Below are 10,648 nucleotides of genomic sequence, written 5' to 3' on the forward strand. Positions count from 1 at the left end.
ATATCATAGGTCAGGGTACACAGGCAGCTCTTGGTGACATGCCAGACCAAGTAGAAAGACTGGGGTTCCTAGACTGATGGCACAGATAACAGGTAAACACCCTAAGTTCATTCTGCTTGGCACCATGAATTTTACTAGGAATCAGCCCATGCTAAAGAACATGTTGATCTAAACTCCAAAACCCTTCAGGGATACCATTTGTCTATAAGCAGTAAAAATGGATTATAGAGATTTTATTTAGGATTATCAAGGAGAAATATGAGGCAGAAAAGGAAAAGTTCTTGATTTCAATTTCTTTGTCTCCAGTATAAGTCTATTGGTATAGAACACTTTTTCAAATCACCAGTCAAACAGTAGGTTTAGTGGCACTGACAAATATTATTTTAAAATAAAATATAATAGAAAATAGTGGAGTATATTGCCCATCGTAAGAGCACGTATTGCTGTGGTAAAGTTTTATTTCAGTTATGTATGTAAATGTGCAAGTACATTTGTGAGTACCAGGTCACACGCACTAAGATTTCGTAGTGTGTGCTAAAACAAAATTTGAAAGTCATTGATCTAGATGACATCTAAGGCGACTTTCAGCTCTGAAAACCACGCGATTCTGCTTTTGTCCTAATTGTTGGCATCCGGATCAACATTTTGCAAACCCTAAGTTTCCTGGAGGTTGCTTGAGAATCGAGATTGTTCGGGGATGGAGGTTGCTCAGGGGTGACTACAAATGGCCTTAGATGGGCTGATGTACCAGATCTGTGATCCACCAAGCCCAGAGAAGCTCCACTTTTGACTCAGGCATATCTTGTATTGCTAAAAAAAAAAAAAAGATATGCATTAAAGAACAATATAGCTTCTGGAAACAAACACAAATCTCAAAACTCATGGTCTACTCATATGCCCCCAAATCTGGAGTCAGTGATCTCCCACACAAACAGGGGGAAGGATACTAAAATGTACTGGACCCTCACTATGGGCCAAACATTATATATCTCATATATTATAAGTTGTACATATTTTATTTTCATAACCCTCTTAGTTGATTATTATGTCTCTTCTCCCTCTTTTCATAGTTCAATAAAGTAAGCCTCAGAAAAGTAACTGAATAACTTGCTTAGGTCATAGATTTGAATCAGGCTGGATTTGAACAGGGTCTGTCTGATTATAAAGCTTATGTACTTTTCACTGCACTGCTGTCTCCACAAACTAGCACGTCCCCCTTCTCTCAGTGCTGAGGGAAACAAATGATGCCAAGTGCTTTTAGAAAATGCAATTTGAATTTTCTTTGGGATGACTAAGGGTTTTGGAAACTGCGTTGAACCAAATATTACAGTTGGAATTTTTTTCTAAGTGAGGAGTGGAAGAAGAAAAGGCAAGAATGTGGAGAGAATTATAGACAGATAAGGTCTCTGATACTAGACACATCCTTTTAGAACTTCACTCCAAAAAAACAAAGTTAAAAAAAAAAAGGAGGGGAGGATGCTGAATTCAGCTTTCACAGAGTAATGAACAGCTGGCGTGTTTCTGCATGATTTACTCTAATGTAACAAGTTTGGAATTTTTAAGTTTTGGGGAGGAGAGATGAAATGAAGCTCATGTTAGTTCTTGGTTATATAGTTACCCTTTGACACCTAGGAATCTTTCACTTGAAAATCTAGATAATGGAGAGTCATCCCCAGAGCTTGGACCAATAACATTCCCACTTTAGGACTCATTATCCATTGAAAGGGGCCTCTGCTGTAGAGGCGTGTCTTGGTTCTCTGCACAAAGACTACACCTCTTCACCAAGCACTGTGGTAGCATTTCAGTGAGGACAAGTTCATGGGAGACTTTCTTCAAACACTGAGCTTCTGGTTCATTCAAATTGCTGTTGGGGTTTCCTAGAAAGCACTGTGGAGATGGGGCAGATATACCAGCAAACCACAAACATCTGGAGCTGATGCTCCAGAGGCATTATCACCTCTTCTCATTTTTACTGACAGAAACTTCTAGTTCAGAACTGGCAGGGGCCCCACCAGTCTGCCTGGTCACATTTCTAGGCAAGAGGTGAATGCCACTATTAACAGTCTTGCCATATTTTAAAGACTGGGGTTGGGCAGTAAATTGGCTTGACTAGCACATGAAGCTCCTGATTCTAATCCCAAAGCCCCCCATGAGATAGGTTTAATGCCCATGGGGGGGGGAGGGTAAAAGGGTGTGATTCTCCCCAATCAAGTAACTAAATAGCAGCTGCTCCCAGAGGCAAGCAATACAAATGCCTCTGCTTCTGAGATAGGCTTACAACAAATCCAAACTAATCTTTATGAAACTGTGCTCAAAATGATTAGTGTTAACAAGCTTTTCCTAAGACAGTTCACATTATTTCCTCTCCTCTGGATTTCAGAGCCCAGCGAACCCCTCCCACCCTCCTCCTTATTTTGTCATTCCATTTAGCATCTTTTTTTTTTTTTTCACTTCTATAAAGAAAAAAAATGCCAAGAATCTGCACAACTGTGTAACTGGTAGAAACAAAAAAACAACTGTTCATTCCTATTCTGGGCATGGACTGTAGCTTCTACCTAATTATTTAGTGCAAATGGGTAGGTGATTTTGATCCACAGGAGTTACATAGGCAGAATCTGTCAACTCTTAATGTTCAGGAGGTGAGAGAAGGAGCTAGAAGTCCAACTCAAGGTCTCAGTCTGCCTGTAAGTATTTCTCTTCTTTCTACCAGCAGCCTTTTAATTCAAATAGAACCAGCTTTCCTAACGGGTTCTGCCATCATCTAATTCAGTACTCAGGATTGCCTTCCCCAGCTTCCAACTTCTACCTTATTGCAATCCTGCCCAACTTGGTCCTTTTGTAAACTGATAAAGAATTTGGGACAGATCACAAAAATGACTGACTAAATAATAAAGATGTTCCAGTTGTCTGCCCAAATAATATCAGAGAAATATTGAGACGTTGTGGCTATTTACTTTTATCTTGCTCTGCAACATTTTATGTATATATTTTGGCAGCAACTGCATACTTGGGAAAAAGGGAAAACAGGACTTGGAGAAGCAGAAAATCAGCAGTATGAAGTTTTGGCCATCTAAATGAGGGAGAAAGGGCGGTTAAGAGCCTAGAGCCTGGATAGGTTGGACAAATTATTGTGTGGGAAATATACCAACTCTCTTTTCCTTCTGTATTCCTTAGACATCTTCTAATACCCCTTATGCTCAATCTATTGCTCTTATGTTCTTTTCCTCTTCTCCCCCACAAGAAAACAAATAAATAAAAAAGACAACTCAATTTCAGGGTCCCAACAAGAACTATATCAGAAAGCGTTACAATATCAAGAGCTGGAGGCTGAGGTTAGATACTTGAGCCAGCACCCTGGCTGTGCTGTTGTAACAGAGCTGCTAGGTGAGCTCCCAACTAATTAGAATAACTTTGTTCAATACGCCCTTTATCCCAGTCAGTTGGGCACTATACCTATCTATATGGTTGCTTCTGTCCAGAGAAATAAACGCAATAAAGCTGTTTGAAGTGATTAAACGACAAAAATATTATGACTCTGATCTCTCAGTTTCAAGGAAAGTTTAAGTACAATGTAAACCTGGGCTGCTTCACTCATTGATTTCTCCTATTGAATGGATCTCTTTCATTCATTCCTTGGGATTTGCCTCATCTTTTTTGACTTAATTTTGTGCCTGTGCAGCGCTTCTCTGCTTTTCACAAATTCTTTAGGCATGTCTCCCTATCTTCAGTTTTTGAATCAAGAGCAACCTGATGGCTCTATTCACAAACCTATTTCTAAAAGGTTCAAGGACAAGGTTTCAGCCAATTCCCTTTTACCTTGAAATTGCTCCAGAGATATGCTTGTAGAAACTAAGACTCAGAGCAAGAGACAGACACAAGACTCTATTCGTATGATGTAAAACCAGTCACCTTTTAATTAATTAATTCTTCATCAAGAAAAATATTGTGGCCAGTGAAGATATCAGAAAACTTGTTTGGCAAATACACAAAAAGAAAATCATCATGTATGTGAATTTTTCATTTATTATTTGTCTTAGGAGATGTAGACTTTAAAATATATAAATTAGTTAGAGATATGTAAATGAAATAAGGAATAAAAGAACTTCATTGATTATTTCTTTGGACCTGGGGGGCGGGATGTGTTTTCAGAAATGAATAGGAAATTATGTATTTGAGGTAAGTATTTCTTAGATTTCAGCAAAAGGAATATGACATTAGAAAACTAAGACAAGTTTTTCTTTTAAAGTGAAAATTAGGTTGTCATTTATTTTTGTTGTTTTGTCTATGATGTCTCCTCTAAAGGGCAAAGGAGCAGAATTCCAGAGGCCAGCTGTACTCTTTAAAACTTAGTTTTCACTTAGCCCTTCCTGACATATACTCTTGATGTAAAGGTAAACATCAACTTTGTTTTTTCCTTAGTTCACCCTCAATTAAAATGTTCAGGGACTGATTATCTGAATAGCAAAGTGTGTAGGATTTGTCAATTTCCTCTCCCTTCCTTTTATTCCTAACTTTCACCCATTTTTTTTTTTTTTCTCATTAGCACTGCACTCTGACCACAAATGAAACAAGGCACAATAAAAGCTGTTCAGTGTTTCGGTAGAAAGATCAGCTATGTTAGAAATTAGAAGGAGTGTCTCAAGGAAGGTACAGGATTATCTGCGGTTGCTGCATATTGGTGATTAAGAGTTATTTCACCATAACCACCGGCCAAATAAAGACATAAGAACTCACTCTCTGAGCTGCAACATCTAATTTATTTCTGGGGATACTCCCAAAAAAGACCACTGTGTAAAGAGATAAACCAGGGTCTTCTGTTTTCCTCTCTCTCCCCACCCACCTCTAATGAAGGGGTAGCTGCTCCATGTAAATTTTAAAAAGCAAATGTGAATGCTCTGCCCCTACTAAGACACACCCAGACGATCAAATACAGACATTACTCAAATAGTATCAGCACTGCTGAAACTACCAACACATCATTTTCTGATGCAAGCTGAGCAAAAAACAGCTCTTCGTATGAATCTGTAGAGTGGTTGGATGGTACACAAAAAGGGAGGGTAGAAATCACACCAGAGTGAAAAATCATATTACACACACGTGAAAAATGACTCAACAGTCTGTGCACACGTATTAGTTAGATATGGAATGAAGCTCCTTTGAGCCCTTGCCTGCGGCAGTATGTTCTAGAACTTTTCAATGGAAATGTATTGTTAAGGAGTAAATGTTTTGTTGTTGATGTCATGATGGTGATCTTTTGCCTTGCCTTTCTGTATTATTTTAGATCAATTCTTATTGGGGCTTTGTCAAGAAACATTTAATAACTAGTGACTGCTATTCCAGGAGCGATTTCCCTTTGATAAAAGCAAAAGGATTTTATATATAACCATTTCCTTGATACGGCCCACCATCATTACGGTATTTAAAAAGGTTAAAGAAACACACCAGGAGCTGTTTTCTTAGGATTAGATGAAATAACATAAAAAATGAATTAGAAATGATGAGCATATATTATATATTCTTATAAATGTTAGCTGTGAAATATCATCTACTTCCATAGCCTAATGTTTCTTCTTCCTAAATGGAATTTCCCACTTTTACTTCTCCATTATTCCTCATTCAGCGATATTGGGATAAGTAATTGGTCCAGTCCCTTTCAACCTGTCTTCCTTTCTGTCTGTCTCTCTCACTTTCCATATACAAAATGCAAAATGTGGAGTTCCCATCGTGGCGCAGTGGTTAACGAATCCGACTAGGAACCATGAGGTTGTGGGTTCGGTCCCTGGCCTTGCTCAGTAGGTTAAGGATCCAGCGTTGCTATGAGCTGTGGTGTAGGTCGCAGGCGCAGCTCAGATCCCGCATTGCTGTGGCTCTGGCGTAGACCGGCGGCTACAGCTCCAATTAGACCCCTAGCCTGGGAGCCTCCATATGCCGAAGGAGCGACCCAAGAAATGGCAAAAAGACAAAAAAAAAAAAAAAAAAGGTAAAGTTCAAAAGGCAAAATATATATATATTGCATATATATATTACATATATATATTTACTAGAAAAATTTCTTGAAATTCTTGTCAGAAAAATACACTTACCTTTTCTTTTGTTTCTTTGACTCATTAGATTTTTAATCATATTTGGTGAAAAGGGGGGCAGCAAAAATAGAAAAGTAAACCCTATGCAATTTGCATGGGCAAACCTTTGAGTTAAAATAACCAATGATTTAGTCATTAAGATAAAAGGAACTTAGCTTCAGACACTGTAATCTCTACTGTGTCTCAGTGTCTTCCGTGTGCTTATGGCAGTTAAACTGTGTTAAGTATGTATTACTGGAAAAGACTCATATTGATCTAGTATCACTTTTGACTCAGCGGTGCCTAGATATCAATGATAGAAGCAAAATATCTGGTGTCATTCTAATATACCCACATGTTTTTGCTAACACAATTGCTCTGACAAAGAGCAATCATTTTAATATTTTAGGAGATTAATGCCAGGTTTAGATATGCATGTGCATATATATGTATACGTACACATACACACACATATATAGATACTACATATATCCACGTATTCCCACACAAATGTGTATGTACAGAAAAAGAAAGTTATACCAAAAATACAGTTGAGTGTCCTTTTTACAAAACTTAGTATATATCACTCTCACAGTTAATGATAAGTTTAGCAATCTTATCTACACATGCAAATACCATCCAAACAAGATACAGAACATTTCCATCACTGGAAAAGTACCCTTGCATCCCTTTCCAGATTTCCATTCTCCAGAGGCAACTTGCTTTCTAAGTTCTATCACTGCAGATTAGTTTTGCCTATCCTCAGAATTCAAATGAATGGAAAAATACAGTATGTTTTCTTATGTCTTTGGCTTCTTTTACTCAGCATGACAATCATTTTATGCTGTTGAGTTTATCATAATTTGTTCCTTTTTAAGGGCATACTGTATGAATAATCCACAAAGTATTTACCCATTTTTCTGTTGGTAAATATCTGGTTTGTTTTTCTTTTCTGGCTATTCATAATAAAGCTAATATCAACATCTTATAAAGATGTTGTGTGGACATGACATATGTTTTCAATTTTCTTGACTAAATACCTCGGAGTGAAATTGCTGAATTAAGGGCAAGTATATGCCTGACTTTATGAGAAACTGCCAAACTGTTTTCCAATATGATTGGACCACTCCTATCAGCAAAGTATTAGAGTTCCAAATGTTCCAAATATTTGGAATTGTTAGTCTTTTTTTTTTTTTTTGGCCAACATAATTGGTGTAAAATAGTACCCCATATGGATTTAATCTGTTTTTCCCTTGTAATTAATGATGTTAAGCACAGATCAATATGTTTATTGGCCTTTTTTGAGAATGTATATTTAATTTTTATATTTGGCTCTTTGCCTTTTATTGTTGTTTTGTAGAAGTCCTTTATGCATTTTGGATAATACTCTTTTGTGTAATATGTGCATTACAAGTTTGTTTTCCTATTCTTAGGCTTGCATTTCCACATTTAATAGAGTATATAATAAGAATATTTTAGTTTGGATGAATTCCAGTTTATTAATTTGTATTTTCTCTAGATTTTATCTAAGAAATCTTTACCTGTCTTAAAATCACAAAAGTACTCTCCTATGTTTTCTGTGGAAATGTTAAATGATCAAATATTATTTATCTTTATGTAGGTGACCCTATTCCTGAACTCACTATTTTGTTACATCAATCTGTTTTTCTGCCTGAATACCAATACCACACTGCTTTTGCACTTAAACTACAGGTGAACTTAGGGAGAATTGAGAGCTTTAAAATGTTGAGATTTCTGATCTGTGTATAAGGTATATTTCTCCATATATTTAGATCCTCTAATTTTTCTCAGGAATGTTTGATTGTTTTTAGTTGAAAAATCTTGAAAAAACCTTAATTCAAATCTATCTTTTCTTTTTTTTTTTTTTTTTGGTTTTTGGTTTTTTTAGGGCCACACCTATGGCATATGGTGGTTCCCAGGCTAGGAGTAGATGAGAGCTGTAGCTGCCAGCCTACACTACAGCACAGCAATGCCAGATTGGAGCCACATCTGTGACCTACACCACAGCTCAGGGCAATGCTGGATCCTTAACCCATTAAGCAAGGATCGTTAACCCACTGAGCTAGGCCAGGGATCAAACCTGAATCCTCATGGATACTAGTGAGATTCATTTCCGCTAAGCCATGACGGGAACTCCTATTTTTTTGTATTTTTGATGCTGTTGTACTTGGTATTATTTTTCTCATCTCTATTTTCAGTTGCTAATTGACAGTATGTAAAAGTATAATTGATTTTCATACATCGATCTTGTATCATGCAAGGCTGCTAAACTAACTTGTTCTATTGGCTTTATATATATTGCACTGGATTCTCTACATAAACAATTATGTCATCTGTGAGTAAAGACTGTTTTACTTCTTTCCTTGCCTTTTCTTTCTTTTTCTTGCCTAAATGCACTGGCTAGATCCTTATGTACAATGCTGAGTAAAAATGATAAGATGGAGCATTCTTGTCTTCTATCTGTTCCTGATCTTAGGGGGGAAAACATTCAGTCATTCACCATTAAGTATTATGTTAGTTGTTTTTCCTAGATGCTCTTTATTAGGGTGTGGGATGGGGGGCATCCCCTTCTATTCCACTTTACTGAGGTTTTACACCAGAAATGAGTGCTGGATTTTGTCAAATGCTTTTTCTGTACCTACCAAAATCACCATATGAATTTGTTAATATGTTCAAGTACATTCAATATTTGATTTTCAAATATGAAAGGAATGTCACATTCCTGGGATAAACTCCACTTGGTCCTGATGTATTATTATCTTTTTAATACATTGTTGAATTCAATTTGGTAAAATTTTGTCTAGAAGTGTCACATTTACGTTCATAAGAAATGTTGGTCTATAGTTTTCTTTTCTTATAATTTATTTGTTTGGCTTTGGTAACAAAGTATGTCTGGTTCATAGAACAAGCTGGGAAATATTCCTTCCCTTTTAGTTGCCTGGAAAAGTTTGTGTAGAATTGCCATTAATTCTTTCTTCTTTCTTTAGGTTTAATTTGTTGTTCCCGTCTTAGTTTCTTAAGATATAGGTTAAAAGTGTGAATTTTCTTCATCAAATAACAGGCATTTAATGTTGTAAGTTTGCCTCTTAATGTTGTGTTAGCTAGAGCCCATAAATTTTAATAATACTTTATTTTACCTTTAATAATTGTGTTATTTTGTAATGTTTTATCATACTTATCCTGTTTTGATTTCATGATTTCAGCTTTCTGTGCACTTAGAGGTTTTTGAATAAAATTATATGGATTATAAATTACTTGCTTTTAATATTTTAGAGAGATTTGTTGTATTGTTTTTTTATAATTTTTAGCAGTTTTCTTTAAAAGCCATTTTAAAAATCACTGTTATCTCCAAATGTTAAAAGCAAGAAAGAAACCTATTACTTAACCATTTTGAAATCATTTAATCTGTAATTTTTTTTTTCTCTTTATGGGCGCACCTGTGGCATATGGAAGTTCCCAGGCTAAGAGTTGAATTGGAGCTACAGCTGCCAGCCTATGCCACAGCCACATCAATTGAGATCTGGGACACATCTGCAACCTACATCACAGCTTGTGGCAATGCCAGATCTTTAAGCCACTGCACAGGGCCAAGGACTGAACACATATCTTTACAGACACTATGTGAGGTTCTTAACCTACTGAGCCGCAACAGGAGCTCCCAATCTGTAAATATTAAAGATAAGAATAAAACCTAATATATAACAGGATAACATACTTTTAGTTCCCATGCTTCCATGTAATAGTGCTCAGATATATTATCCGTGATTTTTTTTTATAGAATAAAATACATACATTTACACACAATTACATTCACACAGATTATTATAACATGGATCTTAAGAAACAGATTAAGTGACTCCCACTGGAGAAGTGGAATGGAAAATATGCTGAGACAAATAGGAAATTTATTCTATACTTTATCCCAATTTTATGGCTTTCATCTTTACTACTTAATTTTATCTATTACATTTCAATTTTTCTTTAAAAATTAGCATTATATTAAATTGTTATATTATGCAACTAAAATTTATAAAGAAGAAAGCCTTATATACCATTAAATATTTTATATAGCATAGTAGAAAGAATAACTGGTAAGCATAACAAAAATAATACATCCTCTGAAAATAAGTAAAATATAAAATGCATAAGTTGGTTAAAAAACAGTGTAACTATATAAATATGTCCTCACAATTTGTTCCATCTCATTGATTCTTCAATAAAGGCATTACACCATTCTAGGTGATGTGATAAACAAGACATTATAGACTTTACATTGTACCATGGAGAGAAATGGTTATTAATAATACAATTGTAGAACTGTATTATTTAATTGTACAGTGGCATTATTTAATTATAATTATCATAAATTCTTTGATGGAGAGGAAATAAGAATCAGATCTAAGAAGATTTCAGCATTCCAAGAATGATGTCAAATGACCCCCTTCATGGTGGATTATGCACTTATTTACTATGAGATACATTTCTTCTCCAGAGATTCCTTGTTTGTGTATCAATTGTAGATTTTTGGTTTGCAGTTATTCTAAAGTTTTGATGTAAGAGTCTGG

Source organism: Sus scrofa, chromosome 7, assembly GCF_000003025.6.
Source record: "Sus scrofa isolate TJ Tabasco breed Duroc chromosome 7, Sscrofa11.1, whole genome shotgun sequence".
Taxonomy (NCBI): domain Eukaryota; kingdom Metazoa; phylum Chordata; class Mammalia; order Artiodactyla; family Suidae; genus Sus; species Sus scrofa.